The sequence below is a fragment of the Sinocyclocheilus grahami genome, unplaced genomic scaffold, assembly GCF_001515645.1.
Source record: "Sinocyclocheilus grahami isolate Dianchi unplaced genomic scaffold, SAMN03320097.WGS_v1.1 scaffold541.1, whole genome shotgun sequence".
Lineage (NCBI taxonomy): Eukaryota > Metazoa > Chordata > Actinopteri > Cypriniformes > Cyprinidae > Sinocyclocheilus > Sinocyclocheilus grahami.
In genome coordinates this window covers 683,166-706,087 of record NW_015505720.1, presented here as the reverse complement: position 1 = coordinate 706,087, position 22,922 = coordinate 683,166, and the positions used below count along the sequence as shown (strand labels likewise).

General features: G+C 34.6%; 1 protein-coding gene across 1 annotated transcript in view; it reads left to right on the top strand.

Moving 5' to 3' along the window:
- The first annotated feature begins 7,129 nt into the window (after positions 1–7,129).
- Positions 7,130–22,922, top strand: part of zgc:172282 (leucine-rich repeat and fibronectin type III domain-containing protein 1-like protein) — a 145,663-nt gene continuing 129,870 nt past the window's right edge. The window contains exon 1 of the mRNA XM_016238505.1: positions 7,130–7,558. The gene's annotated coding sequence lies outside the window, so the exon portion shown is untranslated. The remainder of the gene's footprint in view (positions 7,559–22,922) is intronic.

Here is a 22,922-nt window from a genome sequence, read left to right as displayed (position 1 = left end):
ATATATATATATATATATATACATCAGAGGGCGCCTTCCGATTACATTGACTCTCACACTACACAAACTGTTACACGTCACCCTGGACTACATTTCCCATAATCACAAGCTCACCTGAAACCAATCACACACACACTACATAAGCCACACTCAAACCATTACAGATGGCCGAGTATTGTTTGCATTTATCGCTGGTTAGCCGTTTGCACATTACGGAGCCATTCCTTGTTTCCTATCGTTTGGCATGTATGTAATATATGCAGACACACTGATGCGGGAGAAGAAAAAAATATAAAAAAATAAATATATATATATATATATATATATATACATCAGAGGTCGCCTTCCGATTACATTGACTCTCACACTACACAAACTGTTACACGTCACCCTGGACTACATTTCCCATAATCACAAGCTCACCTGAAACCAATCACACACACTACATAAGCCACACTCAAACCATTACAGATGGCCGAGTATTGTTTGCATTTATCGCTGGTTAGCCGTTAGCACATTACGGAGCCATTCCTTGTTTCCTATCCCATTCTCTCGTCTAGCCCTTGTTTGGATACTGTTTGCTCCTCATCTGAACTATTGCTTGTTTATTTGGATACCCTCTTGCCTTGCTCACTTGATTGTTTTCCGATCGTTGACCTTGTCTGTCCCTGGAATACTCTCTGTCTTGCCTGAAATGTACCTGTTTGCCACTGTTTGACCCATGCCTGTTATGACCACATCTTGGAATAAAAGCATGCAGATGGATCCGCACGTCTCTCGTCTCGTTCGTCCCGTAACAAGTAGTAGTAGTGGTAGTAGTAGTATTTATTTTTATGTAATTTATTCCTGTAATATGCTGATTTGATATGAAAAAACAAACAAACAAAATATATTATTGTTATTATTATTATTATTATTATTGAACAAAAAAAAATGATCAAGCATGCATTTTTACAATAGTATGACAAAAAGGTATAAAAAGAAGAATTGAAAATATTGAGTGTGGTTTAATTATTCCATCAAGCAACAAACAAACAAACACTAAATAAATAAATAATAAATAAATTGATCAAATATTTTGTAAATAGTTTAAATAGTTAATATTATTTAAATAGTAAATGTTTTAGTAAAACATTTCTTAAATACGAATCTCAACATTATGTCTAAAATTGGAACTAAATCAATCTTATACATACATTAACTACATAAGCCCAAATGTAAACGTAAACACAGTATAAGCTCTAAGTATCGGCTGCACATTTGCAGTAGTATGTCTTTATAGGTTTTCCCGGCTTATCAGTGCGGCTCAAACTGAAGTTGGGTTGTGTCAGACAGATTTAGAACAAATGCGTACATGTAAAGCCTATTCTGTTTTATCCATGTACTCCGGGGATCAGTAGAGTGTTTTAAGTTGCATGATGCACACAGTATAAACCTGTGCACTGTACAGATCCTTGGGCATTCAGTGGGATTTTGAGGGGGTCCTTGTTATTCAGCACCACAGATTAAGCCTGGCCTTGAGTACACTGACACCCTCTCAGTTGGACGGCATCCAAGGGTTAGTTTAGTTCATGCTGACAATAACAGGAAATGCAAGTGTTAGTACCCATGGCTTCTTCAGCATTTAGCCTGCGCATTACCCCACTCCAGGGGCTTTAGCATACCTGAGACCTAAAATGACCCGACGGAAAGGGGGTTACATCATTGAGAGGTGTTTCTGGCTAGCTGTTGTACAGAATTCTAAGGCAAAATCTTGAGTGATGTTTCTCATTAGACACAATGGGAGTGATGCTACATTAAATCATTGGGGGGAAAATAAAATGTAAAATACAATGAACGCTTAATAAATCTCTGTTATATACATCTACATCGACATACATTTTTTTCTTACAATCTAATACTTTTATTTATTAATAAATTATTTATTATATAAGTTATAACACTGATAAAGAGAAATGTAACTTGAGAACCAAGTTATGTAAAATTGGGCTTTGCATCATGGGAATAAATTGCATTTTAAATTATATTCAAATAGAAACCAGTTATTTTAATAATTGTTTTGTAATAATATTTTACAATACTGCTGTTTTTTTACTGTATTGTTTATTAAATAAATGCAAACATCTTTCAAAAACATTTAAAAAAATACCAACCCCAAACTTTTGAACAGCAGTGTATTTTCAAAGAACAGTGGTTCTTTCACAGTAAAATAATCAACATTATATATATATATATATATATATATATTGATATATTGATATGTCTTATTTGACATCCCTTTTACTCATCTGGTCTTCAGGTACTGATCAACATTATTGTTAGACAGTTTTTGTTCTTAATTCATTGAAATGAACTAGACTGCTAATTGTAGCTCAATAACTCATATGTATTGTAATAAGTAGTTCTGAAATTGGTTCAAAATGTCAAACATGCTCAATATCCTCCGACTGGACAGATGAAGATGTGCCCATCTGCAAACTGACTCAGACTTTCAGCAACTAGCCTCAACTCATCCAGACTGTAAATCAGGGCAACAGTCTGTACAAAAGTTGTGTAGTATATTACAAATTTACTTTGTCTATAAGCTAAGACATTGGACCGAACATTATGTACATATACATAGGGATGGGTAAAAAATATTGATATCTCGATATTAATCGATTCTCATTTTTACGGAACAATATTGATTCTTAAATCCCAAGAATCTATTAGTCTAGCCTGTTTTCAGTTAATGGATGGAACATTGAAGGGCACTTCCCATGCAATATATCGCAATAAGCATTGTGCTTTGATACTTTTAATATGAAACAAAAAGCCTCAGATTTTAAATTCTGTCCATTGCATTGCAGTATTCAAACAATAAATGCCGTTTTGGCTGTAGCGCCTCAGTTCAACAGACTCGGCAGCATGTAGGGCACGTGAACTGATAATCTCCTCCACATTAATACCAGTTTCAGCACAAAATAAACATGAATAAACATCCGAAGGTAAGTTAAAATAAAGAGTACGACTTTACAATCTGTATCCTGCCTCATCTAATCACTCAATCAGTGTTTCAACCGCACAAAGACGTCAATATAAAGGCTTGTAAGCAATGTCACGTAATGTCACATTTAACTCAGAAAAACATATTCGGTGACCATAAACTTATTAATCAGATAGAAAAATAAACTGTAGAGAGGGGCATTTTGCTAAATATATGCACCATATAACATATTCATTATAAATATTACTGTTCTTCAATGTTCAATTAATGTTTGAATAAATCCATCAAGTTTAGGGACCAATTCTCACTATTAACTAGTTGCTTATTAGCATGCCTATTATCAACATTTTGGCTGTTTATTAGTACTTATAAAGCACATATTCTGCATGACCATATCCTACATCCCTAATCCTACCCAATAACTAAACTTAACAAGTACCTTACTAACTATTAATTAGAAGCAAATTAGACATTTCTTGAGGCAAAGGTCGTAGCTAGTGAGATTTGGACCTTAAACTATACTGTGACTACTAAGAGTTACGTTGCTGGAGTAAAATTAAAACACTTTCATAAAATAAATGTTAACACGATCTGTTTTCTCATTGTTATGTCTTGATTAGTCAATTACATTTGTGTGCGTGTGTTTTGCAATTACTTAGCTTTTTTTTTTTTTTACAAATCAGCCAATCCTTTGCAGACTATCAATTTTGAGAGTCACTGTTCTAGAAAAATCAGGGATGGATCTTGGCAAACAACCATACGAGTTTGCTTCAGATAGCACATTTGAAGACCAGCACAGTTTGGATCTAATATGCAAAACAAAAGAGATACTGACAAGTTGTTCAGCCTAAGGGTTGTGGCTGTTCAGACAGATCACTAACATGGCAGCAGACACCTTACACACAACTGCCCTCCCTCACTGATCCATGTGTACATGTATGATTGATATTTATAATGCCCTGAGGCAGTGCTGCAGTGTCGGTTTTGGTCTGAGTGATTTGCAGTGACTGCTCTACACTGTGAACTGTACGATGTCTGAAACTTTCCTGACCTGTTTGCATACACAAAAGTTATATATCTTACAGAAATACACTGACATGATATCAAATTATATGAGACAACTATTTTCAGAAGTTCCACAAAAATAAGCAAAAAAAAGTACTGTATGGTAGGTTTTGTAAAGTGCAGTACAATCAATCAATCAATCACCGTATGTAAATTACAGTACATTAATGCCCAATTTCAATATTAGTTGCAATCTTAATCTCAGACCTCTTCATTCTTCATTTAATTTTGTATTATAGATGTGATTAAATCATTTATTATTCATTGACATCCTCAAACTGGTTGCTGAAATTAGATCCAGCAAAAGGTTTTATAATCTAATAATGGCCACTGACTATATAGTATTTACCACCCTAAATCTGCAAGGTTGGTTATTGTAATAAAAAGTAATAGGGCTAGGAACCACGCTGCGGAACCACTTTGCCAATTAAGCTACAGCTTCTCATAAAATGAGGATTGATAAGTGTGCCCATAACCCTAATTCATAATTGTCTTTTAAAGTATGCTCAGATATCTACACTGACAACGTAAGGCTTACCATATTGATGGTGGTGGAACAAAGTCACAGCTAAACAGCTGGTTTGTGCTACAATCAATCAATCAATCAATGTTATTTATGTTTTTTTTATACTGTTAATTCTTATTCATCTTCCCAAATAAGTGATACAACAGTGTTTGGTTTAGATGCAGTATCACTTAAAGGAAAAAAAGTTAGCAATTCCACTGTAGAAATACCCTACTTGCTGTCTAATAATAGTACAGAGGCAAAGTGAGTATTCAGCTGTATTCAGAATATTAAAAAAATAGATTAAAAAATACATGCATAAATAAATAAATACATAAATAAATAAAGCACATTTTATCCATTGGTTGTTGATTGGATTGTGAAAAGATATGTGTTATTCACCGGTTCAATGAGTTTAATTTTGATTTCATGCCGACACACAGAAAGTGATTTGACACAGAATATATGTTTTGTTTACAACTGACTTACAGATGAGCCTTGAATGTGTTATTGTTCCATTTTCCCCACATCTGACACTCCACAAGGTAGTTATTATCAATTATTCAGCTTTACCTTAGCCAGTCCTTTCCTGTCTTTCATCTATTTATATTATTTCAACAGCATGCTACCTGTTTAACTTTTTATCCTTCTTGCTTTCTTTGTGATTCAGTGATCGGCCCTTTGGACACCTGCTTTGTTTCCGGAGTGTTTGTGTATTTTCACACTAACCTTTCAGCTTTTCTTTTCACTCAGTCTCCTATCGACTTTCCTACTTCTCTTTATCAGCCGCCGATCGCTTTTAATGTCTCTAAGGAGTAGTGAAGCATGCATGCTTTCTCTTTCATCCCTGCACCAGACCCATTTTGTGGGATTTCACATCTGTTTCCTTTATTCTTTCAAGGTCTTTTAGCTTAAGTGACATTCCCAAGGTCCCTGGGTCATATTAGCTGCAGTAAACTATTCGGCCTGTGCCAATATTACGTTTTTATAATAACATGAGGTAAAAATAGTGGAAGACACTACAGTGGTGTAAATAATAAATGAAAAAAAAAAAGAATTAATGCAGATATGTTTACTGCAATTTAAGAATTACACAAAAAAAACATTCAAACTAACTTTACCAAGATCTAGATTAATTCTGGCCTTAAAACTAGTCCAGCTGATTCATCATCTAGATTATTTTTTTGTGAGCTAAAGACCATAAATATACAATGTAACACTATATAAAATGTATACTTATATTAAATGTACTACATTGATCAAAACCACTATCAAGCTGTCAGGACAAAAAAAAAAAAGAATAAAAAAAGATCTGTGTGAAAATTAATAACAACTGTTACGTTTGAATGTTCCTAAACATTTAAAGAACAATCAACATCAATCATAAAACACATTGTCTACCTGATGTTCCAATTTTGCTAAACTCACCCTGTTGGTTTAATAATATGCCCTGTGGGTGAAATATATCAGGATGCATTTGTCAGTGAAATAACTTCAAAATGTATCAATTCAAAATGTATCAAAAGTACAAATGTGAAAATATTAATATTATTATTATTATCTTTTTGGCGAGGTAAGTCTTGGATTGTCTTATTTTTCATTGTGGATAGATTGCGGTTCCTATCTGGCCATGACAGTAAACTTTGCTCATTGTAAATATTGATTTGTTTACGCAAATGAACATGCTTTTGGAGATGCTAGGAGGCAAGGTCACTGATAAAATCAATTAAACTTGCAAGTTGGGAACAAAGTCTAACAACTGTACCTGCAAAAATAAACGGCAACAAATGCCATACTAAAATAACAGCTAGAATTTTGCTACGTTTAATTTGCTACAATGCTTATGTAAGCAAGCAAGACAAAACAAAATAAAATAAAATAAAAATAAACATCATCAAGCATTACAAATGCATATTGCAATTGAAGGGAAAATCAATCAATCAATCAATCCTGGCCTTTGTCAATCATGGCCTCCTAATAATCCCCAACCACTTGATTGGCTCTATGACTTTATGACTTTTATTTATTTATTTATTTAGTATAAATAATAGTATACTAAAAAAAGGGGGTTACTTTGTTATATTATTGTTATATGCTACATCGTGAACTGTTCCTTACTATTTCCAACCCTACCGGAGGTAATTTTTTTATTTTTACAAACCCGTCAAACAAATCACGTTTTGCCAGTATAAAATAAATCAGTTTTCAAACGTTCCGCGTCCGTGTGCGCTGTCCGTGGTGCTGAAACAAACCACTGAGGAAGGTTAGGGTCACAGCTTTATCGCCGCACCGATCAGATTATTGTCTAATTTTATGACCGTCCGATAATAAGAACCTAAAATAATTAGTTTCGCCTGACTTGTAGTTCTCCTCTCACACTCTAATGATCTATTTTACCTCTCGCCAATCTCAAAGTCACAAGTTTCTGCCATCCACGCTGACAGAGCGCCTGTTTGTGAGCATGTAGAGGAGCAGCGCTTCAGGCGGAGGCATGCATGCTTATTGCCAGTGAGCAGTGAAGATATACCCCTATATCGCCCACTCTTCAGCGTGCTCCAAGACGAGCAGACGCTTCGTGCGTATTTGTCTTCTAAATCACCCATCTATCAGGATGATATTGCGAGGGGCTTCCTTCTCGAGGATCTACACCTCTGACGGATTGGATTGTCCTGTATTTGAGCAGCATACGGATATGTATTTTTTATTGCAAGGTGAAAGTGAAAAGCCACGGAAACTAGATATCTGATTCGCCGCACCTGGGAAGAATGGGAACTATTTGTGCGCGAAAGCAAAAGTAGAGTCAAATTGCATTGCGTTGCGTAAAGCGAATGAAAGCTTGCTTTTTGGTGCACATTGCGAAGAACATTAAGGTACTGTGCAACCGTACCGAACCTGTCTGATCTTTTACCGCGGCTTTAATTAGCGCTTTCCCACCTCGTCCTCATCAAACGACCACCGGCTTTCACTTTTCACCGGAGGACAAGGAGCATCGCTGTGGAAAGGTAACATTTTCTTAAAAGACTCTGTAGAACAACCTTGCTGGGATTAATTGACTGCTGTGCAAACTATTTCTCTCTTCTTGATTTCTAGAGCGTTTTTGTGCATCCTTTGGGTTCAGATTGGGTTCTGATGACTATAAAGCTGGTATTATAAATTAGCAGCGTGATGTTCTTCCAGATGCAATGATCTCAAGGTGTTTCTCTGCATGGATGCTGAGTAATGGTCAGCAATGCACCAGAGCCACCATTCTCCCCATCATGAGTTTGATAGCTCACTTTCTCCTCTTTATTTGCATATGCAATTACTTGAAGATTTGGATCTTGCAAAATGGTGATTTACATGATGCAAAATAATGTTAGACAAACTGTATGCTATTCAAACATTCTTATAGTGTTGTAGGGTTAGGGTTGTGGGTTAGTTCTGCCTGACAATATATTTTACCCATGGTGGCAGCACACCCTTATAGGTTTTTCTGCACGACAAGATGTTCTACCCACGTTTATACTGCAATAGTACATCCAGATAGGGGTTTTCTGCTTGGCAAGATGTTGTAATTTTAAAGATGACTACTGGTTTTAAGTGCAACAGATCTCTTGATATAATCTAACAGCACACATATGTCCAATACCTGGATAAGATATATGCATACTGTCACTGGCAGGTCATCAAAATTATGCTATTTGGCTTTAATCCTCATATGGATTAAAATGTCCTGTGAGAATCATCATGATGCCAGGTGACGTATCATCATTGTTTTCTTACATTCATTAACAAACACTGTTTAATATCAGTTCACTAGTGCATTTGTATTGTAATTGTGCTTTAAAAGGAAGCAAAAACCCACTTGGTTCATGCATTGCATAAATGCCTGCTATGATTGTAAATCCATAATCTGGAGGAGTTTTGAATGTCAAGTTGCAAAGCTCATAATGTCTTATTCTTGTCCACAGGTAGGGGGCCACGGTGGGCCTGTAGATTAGTTCTTGTGCTGTATCGTCTATAGCTCCTGTAGCCTGAAAACATTTGAGTCATGTCAGGTGCAGGTGGTTGTTTCATAAACTGACTTAATTTAATCTGTATGTGCTGTTAGCAAACGTATGTTTCTTTCGCTTTAATGCCCTTCAACATGATCACCATCTGAATTGTGTTATTTCATTATATTGTTTCTTTATTGCCGTATTGGGTTTGATGGGATATGCAAATGACAACATTACTTACTCTGACTTATTATTAGAGTGTTTCTGCTGGTATTAAAATGTCTTAATTCACCCTTCCACAATTTAAGGCCTAAAATGTCTTAAATCAGCCGTAAATTCATAAAGTCATGGCATTAAATGTTGCATGAACTGCAAAAATGAGTATCTTCCATGGTACTTTTATTTTGTTTTCCAATACAAATGTTTTAACATTCATAATATTTGCTTATTTGTGACCCTAGACCACAAAACCAGTCATAATGGTCCATTTTGTTTCTAAATTGAGGTTTATACATCATCTGAAAGCTGAATAAATAAGTTTATTAGAATAGGACAAAATCTGGCCGAGATACAACTACTTGAACATCTGGAATCTGAGGGTGCAAAAAAAAAAAAAATCAAAATATTGAGAAAATTGCCTTTACAGCTGTCCAAATGAAATCCTTAGCAATGCATATTACTAATCAAATATTAAGCTTTAATATATTTATGGTGATATGTTTACAAAATATCTTAATGGAACATGATCTTTACTTGATATTTTAATGATTTTTGGCATAAAATAAAAATTTATCATTTTGACCAATACAAGGTATTTTTGGCTATTGCTACAAATATACCCCAGCGACTTAAGACATGTTTTGTGGTCCAGGGTCAACTTTGTTCTTGTTTTAATCATTAAAATCATGCCATTTTGATCAGTTTCTCATAAAATAAGACTTTTTTATTCTTCTTCTTCTCAAGTCAGTGTATCTTGATTTAAGAATCTTTAGATATTTGCACTGGGAAACAAGACAAAAACCCCCCCCCCCCCCATACTATGGAAGTCAATGGCTACCTTGAACTGTTTGGTTGCCAATACTCTTCAACATACCTACTTTTGTGCTCATCAGCTGAAAGAAATTCATACAGTTTTGGAACAACTTGAGGGTAAGATTTGGGACCAGCACATCCCGTTATTACATCAGGCACATGGTACTGCCATTTGTTAAGGAGTCACCGTTTAGCTGCGAGAACTGGGCTGGCAGAAAAGTCTGGTTTTGCTGCATCTGTCACATCGACCACAGTATGGCTATTTTCTCTCGCCTGCTGCATCATGATGCATTCCCTGTTGTGTGAAACGGAAAAGTGTCTTAGATTGATTTGCAAGGTTTTACAGGTTTCTATAGCATTTTAGAGCTTGTACTAGTGTCAAATGAACAGTGAGGAAACACATGGTGGAAAAGGGCATGCTACAAGCTTAAAACTGCACCGATTGGGCTTCACTCTCCTGGTGGAACCAAGAGTCCAAATGATCCTTTTAGAAAAGCTGTGTTTTTAAGAGTCTTTTCAAGCAAAAAACAAAACAAAAACTTCATAAAAAAAAGGTTTTACATAAGATTTAAAATATATTAATAATTATATGTTATTTATTTACCTATTTAAAATATTAGATATTTATTTGCTAATTTATTTACATATTAAATTTTTTTGTCATTTATTTTTTTATGGACTCATGAGCCACCTCGACCAAATTATTATTTTTAGACAAAAATAACATTCTCAATCAAAAACTCTCAAAATGCGTATTTATTATTATTATTATTAAATGATCCTTTTAGAAAAGCTGTGTTTTTAAGAGTCTTTTCAAGCAAAAAACAAAACAAAAACTTCATAAAAAAAAGGTTTTACATAAGATTTAAAATATATTAATAATTATATGTTATTTATTTACCTATTTAAAATATTAGATATTTATTTGCTAATTTATTTACATATTAAATTTTTTTGTCATTTATTTTTTTATGGACTCATGAGCCACCTCGACCAAATTATTATTTTTAGACAAAAATAACATTCTCAATCAAAAACTCTCAAAATGCGTATTTATTATTATTATTATTATTATTATTATTATTATTATTATTATTATTATTATTATTATTATTATTATTATTATTATTATTGTATTTATTATTATTATTATTATTATTATTATTATTATTATTATTATTATTGTTGTTGTTGTTTTTGTTGTTTATTTCATTTTTTTATTTTAATTATTTTTGCAGGATACCTTTTCTTAGCTTGATTCCACATCAAGCCAGTCAGCGTTATTGGTTTCAAGGTGTCAGTAAATGTAATATAACCATCGTTTGTTGCGTAGTTCAATAAGAGCCATGACATCTGAATGGACTATTTCAGATTTTCCCCTTTTCCTGTCCTCCTTCTCTGCCATCCATCATGAGCTGCACTGCTCACCAAAAATGCAGACGAGGCCGTACTCCGAGCGCGCACTCAAGATTGAACACTCCATCCCAGGCTTTTCAAACAGACTGTCATATTTTTCAGCATGTGGTAGGACCAGGGTGCACACTCCAATCTCCAGAGAGAAAGACAGAGAGTGGGCTCACCATGAAGCAGAGTGGTGCTCAGGGATGATTGGAATGGAAGTAGAGAGCGGGGCGAGGGAAAGGAAGAGGAAGTCCCTCTCTTTCTCTCTCCCAGGGGTGTAGAGTTCTGCATTAACGAGAGGCAGTGATGAGTGGGGTCTGCAATTACCCTCAGGCCTCTGTCACGCCACAGCTGCCTCAGCTTGCGGCTAATTGCGCCGATGTATTAGCCTGTGTGTTGCTCTATTACCTATTACTCTTCCCACTCCCTCTCCTCCACACTTAACATGGCCAGCGACCGCTCTAAATGAACTCTTGCTACTTTTGAGTGGATGCCCAACAATAGACTTTCGCCAGTGAAATGGGCAGACATGTAATTTTCCAGTTGATCTGGTCTGGAAGCCAACACAGATACACATTGCGGACAGCGGGATGGAGGCCAGGCTGTAAAACAGTTGGGGAGTGAAGCGGAGTAAAGAATGGCAAGGGTCGGGCCTGTTCTTCCATTATGTTGTGAAGCACGTCAATATTCTGCTTAAACATTTCACACCTCAGCAAAATCGATGGCTCTCTGCTAGACCTGAGGAGGCAAGTAAAGCTTTTGAGCCCTAATGTGTTTATCTTTGGTATTAGCAACAACTCACTACAAATCCTATTCTTTGTCAGGCTTGTTTTATTGTAAAAAATATGAGTCAGCGATAGGACTGTGGTTGATTTAATTTTCCCTTTACGTCGGATTGGATGCCAGCAGCACTTGAACCGCCAACTGTTACTTTCCCCTAGAAAGCTGGCAAAAAAGGTTGAAATCCATAATGTAGGTGCAGCAGGCAGCGTGATGAGAAATGTAACTTTTGTTACGGTATTCGATGAAGGTCAAAATAAATGAGAATTGGCGTGTCATTCCACAGACATCCCTATCCAGACCGGATTAGATTTCTTAGAGGACCCATTGAGTTAACATAATTTGCTATTTTGTATTATTTTTCTTTATTTCGTTCTCTTTCTATTTCTTTCTTTCTTTCTTTCTTTCTTTTGTGTAGAGGAACACACATTTGATTTCAGAGGATTCAAATTGCAAAGTATGTCTGTGAAACACAAATTAACCTGACATCCTCAGGGAAAAGTAGTCCTGTCCAAAAAGGGCTTAAGAACAGGAGCTTCACAGTATGCAGTTACCACTGCTCTCACTGGAGTACTCACATTTGGAATAATACAAGGATTTGGCAGCTACTATTTGTATAAAACCAGTTGCAATCAGGATCCAAAATAAGTGTTTAGTCATGCCTACCAAAGGTAGGTGAATAGAGAAAATGTGCTGGCCTTACTTACTTACTTATTTATTTGTGCGTTTTAATTATAAAATGTATTAATATAATTTAAATAATTGATTAATATAATTTAAATAATTAATTATATATGTATTGTATATTGTATCGGATATCGTTTATAATTATTATTTATTTTCATTCTAAATACATGTATTATTATTATTATTATTATTATTATTATTATTATTATTATTATTATTATTATTATTATTATTATTATTATTATTATTATTATTATTATTATTATTATTATTATTATTATTATTATTATTATTATTATTATTATTATTATTATTATTATTATTATGTGAGTATTTATATTGCAAATAATTGTTCATTTTGTCCCTATGTAATAATTTGCTGCTATTCTCTTGTATATGTATAATTTTATTTATATATAATATAGTTTTAGTAATTGATTATATATGTATTTTATATCCTTTTAATATAATTAATTATTTTCATTCTAAGTAAAAATAAATAATATTACTTATAATCCAAACAATTGTTCATTTTGTCCCTATGTAATTATTTTGCTGTTATTTTTTCTTTTATTTTATTTATAATGTAATAATTGTAATACTATTTTAGAGCTTTTGTATTATATTGTTTATTATTTTCATTTAGAATAAAATTATTTATGATTATATTAATTATCCAAATGATTGTTCATATATCATATTTAGTTTTTCTGTTGAATACTTGCAGCAGACAACCAGGCAACCAGTTTGCAAAAAAAAAGACTCTTGTGATTTTATTCCTCATATTTTGTTTTTAATATTCCTCATATTGTTTTGTTCGCTTAATTCCTGGTGTTTGCAACATTATATGCTTTAGTTGACAACAAATGAAAGCAAAATGTTTTGTTTTCTGCTTCCTCGGAAAGTGCATGACAGTCATTGAGCTTTAGTATCTCCTGTAATTTTTACATTGAAAATTACAGCATGCAATTTCTGAAAGTGCTGGTTGGCAATTTGACTTTTGATTGATTGATTGATTGATTGTGCTTGGCGAATGTTAGTTTTGCACCCTGATTTTCATGTCACTTGTTATACCAAGAATGTAAAGCATACACAGTGACATTATTACAAAACCTAGAACTGTAAAAAAGTTCCTTTGTAATACATAAAAAATGCATGTTGATAGTGTTTGATCTAGTCTTTACTAACAGTTTTTCCCACCATAAGCAGTTTTATATTTCAAATGCACTTTAAATAATAATTATGTGAAATATGACCCAGAAAATGTAGCATTTGGCTCACTCAGTTCAAAATCCAGTCTTCAGTATGTCTTCAACATTGTGTCTATTGGTATAATTAAGGTCTGCTTAAGTGCACTTTATATATTTGTCCTGCGCACCTAAGCCCTCTATTGATCTACGGTTACAGCCAGTCAAACCACAGCCAAAGCCTTTACTAATCCATTCTGGGGTTCCTGCAGAGAAACAGATCCAGCACGGTGGGAAACCATCACTTCCTATTTGGCCTTTCAAGGATGACCGATCCCTACAGTCTGTCTTCTTCTTTCTTTGGCTCAGTGAGAATCACTTTATGACGTGATCCCAGCACAATCACGTTCACTGCTGTCTGACCGACACTGGGTCTGGCATTAAGTCTGAGTGAACACTCTGCTTTCTTCATTTGGGGCTGATCACCAGTTAAATGCCCTCAGATAAAGAGATTGATGTTGGCATGGCATACAACTATGAGGAAATGGTGGAGAAGTTTCTATATAGCTTTGTTTGAGTGGTTGGACAACTTGAATTCCAGGAAAAGGTGTTAAATTGGGCATGGATGGTGCTTTCCATTTGAAATCAGAAGTTGGAAACTGAATTCCCAGTAGGAAATTTGATCTGGAACGCCCTCATACAGTAAGTCACAGTTCCCACTTGGAAACTCCAAATTCAGAATCCAATATGGCTGCTTATTGAAGAAACCATTAGAGAAACCATAGTAATATATTGTTTATTAGCACTTCTGTTTGTCTGTGTCTCAATAAACTCTGTGGTGCACACAGTACTATCCAACCTCTATTTGTGGACATGATACTATTGCGTTATCTGAGCAAACTACAGCTTTTTATGTGTTCTTAATCGACTGCTAACAATGGATGCATCCATCTTGGGCACCACTGGTGGAACCCTTGCAACAAGTTGAATTGGAACATCCTAAGCCCTTGATTACACTAAAAACATAATTTTGTATAAAGAAGCGTGCTGATTTGATATTTGCCAAAATATCTCTAGATATTTGTCAAATTTACTGTAAAAAAACAGTTGACATACCTTTCCTTTTTAAAGTGAAGGAGGATGTGGTGGTTCGGTCATGCCTGATATCCTAGCTTTGGAAAATTTGCAGCAAATCTCCTTTTATGAATATGGTCAATTTACGAAGTGTTTATGTCCACAAGAAATGTTCTTGGAAGATTAATTTCTACTCTCTGTATTTTGTGCACTGTATTTTTTTTTCTGTGCTTATGCGGTGACTCTGATCACTGGTGCCCCTGGTTTGGTGTCTTGCATTTTGTTTATCAATTTGTGTCACAATGGTTTATTTTGAATTACAGTTGTTATGAAGTCATTGTCAAGTCATACAGTTCAAGTCAAGTCTCAAGTTATTGCCCCTTGATTGATTTTCTTTATTTAGTCAAGCAAGTCACAAGTCCACATACACCTACTGTATGTGGACTTATTTATTGGGGGATATTTATTGCCTGATGTGCCAGGAGTTATCAGTTTGAATCTCATTCATCAGACTATTTTTAAATAGGCTAGATGAATTAAAATAGCATCTGTTTGCCAGTAGGTGTATGTGGATCATTGAAGAGTAATAGTATCTACGAGTGAAATATCTTCTTAAAATATAGATTAAAATGTTCTAGAAACGTGTTCTTTGTATGAATTTGGTTTTTTTTTGGAATTTATTGCTTTCAAAAAGTTTTCCATTTTCAGGAAGAGCCTACATTTGAACGTCTTGTGGTGTAACAACCAATAAAATTGTAAGTTTTCCTTACATTTTAAATACATGTGACTGTACACATCTTAATCTTTATTTAAAAAAAAATAAGTAATACAATAAAATAAAATTATTGATTAATTGATTGATTGTATATATTGTTGATGTATTATATATGAAATTATGTTTTTAAAAGATGCAGTTTCTATGGAAATTACACATGCTGAAATGTGGTTTCATATCTCACAATAGGTGATAAAGTCTTAATTTGATCTATCCTAATGATCTATTTTATTGTTTTACTCTGAGGCAGAAACTGGCTTTTATTGTTGGTGTACTCTGATGGAGGCAACATTTCCGCCTAGGTTTTTGTCACCATTTTGTCACGATGGGCAGAAGGGCTTTGGAAAGTGTTTGGAAAACCTGCATCAGTTTGCCGTTCCCTTTGGTGCTACTGGCTGCATGGAAAATACCCAGTTTGCTTTCACCTTGTTTAGCAAGTAAAGTGCATTTTTACAGCTGTCTCAGCTTCCTGTTGATTTTTTTTATTCACCCTTTCCCAGCTCATTGAGATGTGTGAGTATAGCTGTCATAGACAGTGAGATATTGTAAACCCAAAAAACAGAGCAACCTGAAATGGATTTTATCTCTGCCGTGTTTTACCGGTTGGCGTGTAACTGCGGGGGGAAGTGTGTTTATCAGCATTGTCTCTTGACACAGTCATCTCCGGCTGCACCTTCAGTGGTGATGGAGTCAATCATCCGTGACCTTCGACTACACCTTCCTCTGTCTCTCTCTTTTTGTCTCTGGCATTATCTTTCTGTCTCTCTGTACAGCTTAGCTCAGCTTTGCTTCTTTCTATGCCATACAATATAAATAGAAATGTTCTCAGTGGCCATCTGCCTGTTCTCACTGGCGGGTACGGCGGGTCAGATTATGGGATCCGTATAAACATCCTTTCCAGTCCTTTTTCTGACCCCGTGCACACAGATGTGCTGCTCTGGGTTACATATTGGGGCTCGTCTCTTGAGCTGTGGATTTACTGAAGGCGATACGGCTGATGCGGGGGATAGTGAGTGTATGTGTGTTTTGTGGGCATTCTGGGTATTCGTCAGGAGGATTACACTCTGGGGCTGTTCAGCGTTCCCACAAAGGGTTCATGGCAGATTACCTGCATAATCTAGGCAACACAACGACACGTTCTAGAGTTTTGGTCTTAAAAGGGCTCGACTGCCTACCTGAGCATGAGGTGATGTGGTTCAGAAGGATATTTATTGCCTGATGTGCCAGAAGTTATCAGTTTGAATCTCATTCGTCAGACTATTTTTAAATAGGCTAGATGAATTAAAAAAGCATCTGTTTGCCAGTAGGTGTATGTGGATCAATGAAGAATAATAGTATCTACGAGTGAAATATCTTCTTAAAATATAGATTAAAATGTTCTAGAAACGTGTTCTTTGTATGAATTTGTTTTTTTGGAATTTATTGTTTTCAAAAAGTTTTCCTTTTTCAGGAAGAGCATACATTTGAACGTCTTGTGGTGTAACTACCAATAACATTGTAAGTTTTCCTTACATTTTAAATACATGTGACTGTACACATCTTAATCTTTATTTAAAAAAAAAAAGTAATACAATACAAATAAATTATTGATTAATTGATTGACTGTATATATTGTTTTGTTTCTAATATATATATATATATATATATATATTCGAATAAGTGATAATAAAAGATCATGCCAAACAAACTGTAATAATAAACTACAGTAGTGGAAGATGATGATGATGATGATGATTTTAGGACATTTTTTAAATATCTTATTTAATGCATTTTTTAATTATGAATATTTATGAAAAAAATAGAGTGTCTTCATGTCAGTCGTCCATATAGCCATTGCATTTGATATAGTGATTTAATTGGAAAGGAGAAAATGGAGCATGTTTCTCTGTGTGTGGGGCAGCGCCGGTCACCATCAGTATGATCATAAATATCACTGTTTAGTCAATGTAAACAATTTTAATGATGGCAAATGGAATATTTAGAGTGAAAGCCCATTTAAATAGGGTCTATCAAAATGTATTACACTGTACACGAGGACTAGTGTCATGGGAACAATAATAGAGTGTGAACAGGATTGAGAGAGGTAAAGAGAGAGTCTGCCCCAGCTGCTCTTCAGTCACATCCTGTCTGGCCTGGTTACTTAATGCCAATCATATGATTTAATGCTAGATTAAGCACATGCTTGACAGCTAAAATAACCCCCTCTCTTAGCTAAGAGTCACTCAGGGTTTATTGGCCTCAAACAGCTCTCAATCTGCCCCCACTGTTGAATTATCACAAAAACATTCCATCAAAACACAATCCAGAGTACTGCAGAAGGTGTTTTTTACTCTTTCATGCATTTGACCTTAGTTCTGTGAATGCAGTGTCACCAGTTCAGCCTGTAATGCACACTGGCCAGCATCTAGGAATGACTAGAAAAAAAACTCAATGAGTTTGAGAACTGCTTCTCTGCGCCTGGCCTCGGTTTTCACAGTTTCAAACAAGAAGCCTTTTTAGAGTAGAGTAAAACTAATCCTACCCGCCTCCCCTTATGTAGGAGTGACTTGATTGCTACTATGCAGAGCACACAATGTGTAATCGACCACAGGATCTAACACTGATGAGTCAACAAACATTGTTATGCAATACAAGTGCCTGAGTCACGTGCTTCTTTAGCTTTTCTGTTGCAAGTCTTTATGTTCATATTAATCTATAGCCCCCAGTAAGCGCGGCTCATAAGCTCGCGTAGAACAGCTAATTTAGCATTGCTTGTTGTTCTAAATAATGGACGCCCATTTCCTCCTCAGTGCGAAAAATTAAAAAGGTAGTTGCAACTTAATTTTTTATTCATCGCACATTGTGACTTAATATCTCTCATTTATATCTAACAATGCTACTTTACAGTATATCTTACATTTGTGACTTTGTCTCATAATGTGGCTTTATATCTTTCAGAATGACTATATATCACAATTGTGTCTTTATTTCTAATTTATATCTCACAATTTGACTTTTTAGCTTATGATTTTGACTTTATTTCTAATTTATAGCTGACAATTTGATTTTATACCTTAAAACTGTGACTTTTTCCTCATATGTCTTGAAATGTTACATTATATCTTTCAGGGTGACATTAGACCTTGCAATGTGACATTATATCTTAAAATTGTGACTTGTTTCTCATATTACTTGTAATGTGGCTTTATATCTTTCAGTGAGACTTTATATCATGTGACCATAGCGTACTATTGCAGCTTTTCTTATTTATTTGTGTAAATCTAACTGTATATCTTACAATTGGACTTTATTTCTCATTTATTTCTCCCTATGTGGCTTTATATCTTTCAGTGGGACTCTGTATCTTGTACTGAGACTAAATCTTACAGTTGTGACTATTTATTGTTTATTTCTTGCAGTGTTACTTTGTCTGACAATTTCAACATAATTTCTCATTTATATCGCAGAATGTGACTTTATGTCTTACAATTGTGACTTTTTCCTCCTATGTAATGTGACTTTATATATTTCAGGGTGACGTTATATTATCTCAAAATTGCGACTTTATTTCTCATATCTAGCCAAATCATACAGCACCTTGTTGAATATGTGCTGCTTTTCAGGCATGGCATTTACACACAGGAGAAAAATGACATTTGAGTCATACTGATAGAGATAAGAACAGAGGCAGCAAATCAGGCGTTGAGGTGAGAGGTGATGAATAAGTTCAAGAATCTGCACACATCAAATCTGTGTGTGTACTTACTAGTGCATACACAGGGCTTTAGTTAGCAAACAACTGACATAAGGTATAATTTTCTCACTCTGAGCATGCTTTGTTTTCAGTTAACTTCCAGATCTGTCAGATCGCATCTGATGAGATGATCACATATCTTAAAAAAAAAGAAGAAAAAAGCATCATGATTGGAATAACCATTTATTTCTAAACGCAATCAGTGCTACAACATTTATGTGGCGGAGGAGTAGTTTGAAGTAATGTGTAAAATATGTTAATGAATATAGACCTGCTTTTATTCGCACACATTCCTTAAGCAGAAGTGATTTTTTTTTAAATATAATAATGCAGCTAGTTTGTAGCTGAATCATTATGCCATTTCCTGGTTGGCGTTTTATAGGAAATCACTCTAAACGAAATTATATCGCTCTTTATGAGCACTTCATATTGACCTCTGAGAAGTTCCAAAAAGTCCACTATAAAGAATGAAAGGTTCTACACTCTTAAAAAATAACGGTTCTTTATTGGCACCTATGGTTCCATGAAGAACATTTAACGTCCATAGAACCTTTCCATTGGACAAAAGGTTCTTTAAAGTGGACAAAAGTTATTTTCTTAAGTATTTTTACACTAAGAAAACATGGTTATTTTCAGAACTGATCACTGAAAGGCTCTTCATGGAACCATGACCATAAAACACCCCTTAGGAACCTTGGATGTTCAAGGTTCTTCATGGAACCATAAGCTGTTTTTTTTCCACCGTTGGGCCAAATTTTCCTCATTGCTTAACCATCCCGTTCCGTGGCGATCCATCCGAGCCGTTATGGATATGATTTAATTTTCCACTTTGGGGCTGAGTTTGTAGTACAAATGCATCAGTTGTTGGCTTGGTAATGCAACTGTTTGCATACAGTATGAGATGTACTGTAAATAGCGGCCACGTTATGGAGGATGACCAGATATTTCTGTTCATTTAAAATAGTGCGATTGGCCAGCTACAGAGATAAACTAGTAGCCAGACAACAAATAAGTGATCAATCCATGGTTTAGAAAAGTTAGCCAACAATTCTGAGAATTCAGGGCCGAGAGCATTTTTTAATTGTGCTGTGTCGAGCCAAGCTCAAGTGGAAATATAGCTGAAACTGCTCCTTACTGTTTTTAGAGCCTTTTAGCCTGATGGTGGAAAATAAAGAACCTTCATTTTTAAGGGTGTATCTGTTGTATGACAATTTGCATGTGCCATTTACTTTCAATATGTCACAGTATGCCTTAGTTTGGACATTGTTTTCCATTTGCACCATTTCCCGTACTTTAATTGGTTGTCATGGTTATTCAGTTGATTATGTGTCTAGTCATCACATGTATACTTGTTAAGTTACATTTGTGTTTCCTTTGTCAGGTCTCGCCAGTGTTACCCTGTGTGTTGGATTAAAGACTTTCTAAACCTTCATCTTCATCTGTGTTCATTTGTTTACAGCGTAGCGTGACTCAATATGCAACTGTCCAAGGTAATTGAAACTTTTTTATCCCAGAATTTTTGTTTCACAATTCTGTGTATCTCACAATTGGGATTTTTCTCACAATTTCATTGTGAGATATAAGCACAGAAATGTTATATATAAACCCTCAAATCTGAGAACAAAAATCTGTGAGAAATTTTTTCTCACAATTCCAAGATTAAGGCTCACAATTCTGAGTTTATATTTCACAATTCTGTATTTTTTTTATCGGATAAAAATTGCAAGGAAAAAAAAGTCTGAATTTTGAGTTTATATCTTGCAATTATGTGTTTATATATGTGTTTATATCTATCTATCTATCTATCTATCTATCTATCTATCTATCTATCTATCTATCTATCTATCTATCTTTTTTTTCAGAATTGTAAGACAAGAGGTCAGAATTGTGAGATAAAAAGTCACAATTCTTATATTCTGTGACAGAAATAGGCTTCCATAGACATGAGAGCTAAGTATATACTTCTCAAGTTTGTGCAATAGTTGTATTATTTGTCTGGGTAGTTGCATATTTAAGGAAAATGGCACATGTAAATTGTTGAAAAAAAAGATAGATGCAAAAAAATCTGTTCAGAGATCAATCTGAAGTGCTCATAAAGAGCAATATGATTTCATATACTGTAGAGTGGATCCCTAGAAAACACCAACCAGGAAATTGCATAATGATTCTGCTACAAACTAGCTGGATTATTACATTTGAAAAATCGCTTATCCTTAGTGAACATGCGAATAAAAGCAGATTTACATTTGCAGGCCTATATTCATTAACATGCAGTATTTTATGAATTACTTCAAAATACTACTCCACCACATAAATGTTGTGGGAATGATTGCCTTTAGAAATAAATGGCTATTCCAAATCGTTGCAATTGAAACAACCAATTGTTGCGAGGAACAAAAAAAAAAGTCAGTATAGTGATACAAAAAGTCACAATTATCTTTTTTTTTCTTCATTCCGTGGCATAAAAAGACTACATATCTACATGTCTTTGACTTTTCCCCAATTGTAAAATCAAAAATGTGATAATTTGTTCTCACATCTACATGTTTTTCAGCACAATATAGGTTCATCTCTCCCATTCTCTTCATTCACAGTCACTACAATTGGATAGATGATAATGAGTGGGTTGCTTGGTAACTACAATTTGTGTGGCATCTCCCAAAGAACACCTCGCAGTCATTAAGTAATTTATTCAGAGCACAAACAGTTTGGATTCCCTGTTCTCGCTCTCTCTCGCATATAGCTGGCAGTAGCTCAAATGCTGCAGAGCATGAGAGGCTGGTCATGTGAGCGGTTTGGCCACACACTTGTGCATACAGTGATATGTCTATGCGGTGGAATGATGGGGACGGCTCGAATTAAAGAAAACAAGAACAAAAAAAAGTTGGTCTGCAAGCTGTCACCATTGTGTGTAGGTAAAGTCTATTTATGTCACATTAATATTAAACCATAATTAAGCATTATCATTTTGTGTGACTTTATATATATATATATCAGGGCTGTACGATAACCTTTTTTGCATATAGCACTGGTGCTACAGAGGTTGAAACTTTTGTAGCACAGGCCAAAAAGTTTTAGCACAAGTATAACATGTCTGTTATCATGTCTGAAAACAAACACAAGTAATGGAGTTCATCACTTAAACAAACAATGATGTTCCAAAGAGCACAAAACATACAAACCATCATAAAATTGTTTTAAACAAAACAATCTGTTATGTATAAGCTCAATTTTTCTTTATTTGCTAAAAATGGAAGAACACAGAAACATAACACCTCCTACACCTCAACACAATATAAAATAAAAAATAATGGCAGATATTTAGGCCAAAGTGTGCGAGGATAAAAATCCTTGTCATTATTTTATCTTTGTTATGGACCCTTTTCACAAGACTGTGATGACACGTTTCAATGGTCATAAATCCTCCAAAGTTTTTACAATTAAAATTTTTTTTTTAAATGCATGTACATTTATAACACTATATTTTGTATTATATTACTTTTGCATCAAATTACAAAAAACGAATTAGCGCTAATGCGAGGGTGTTTCTAATACTGTGTCTATGGGAGTGACGGTAAATTTGACATCATTCTCTCTTCTGACTGTCATTACCAGTCTCTCTTTATTTTTTTATTTATTTAATTTTTTTCTTTTTTTTGAAAGTCATAAAAACATTATCGTGGAGTTTTTCTTTTGCTATTTGAGCAAATGAGAATGCAA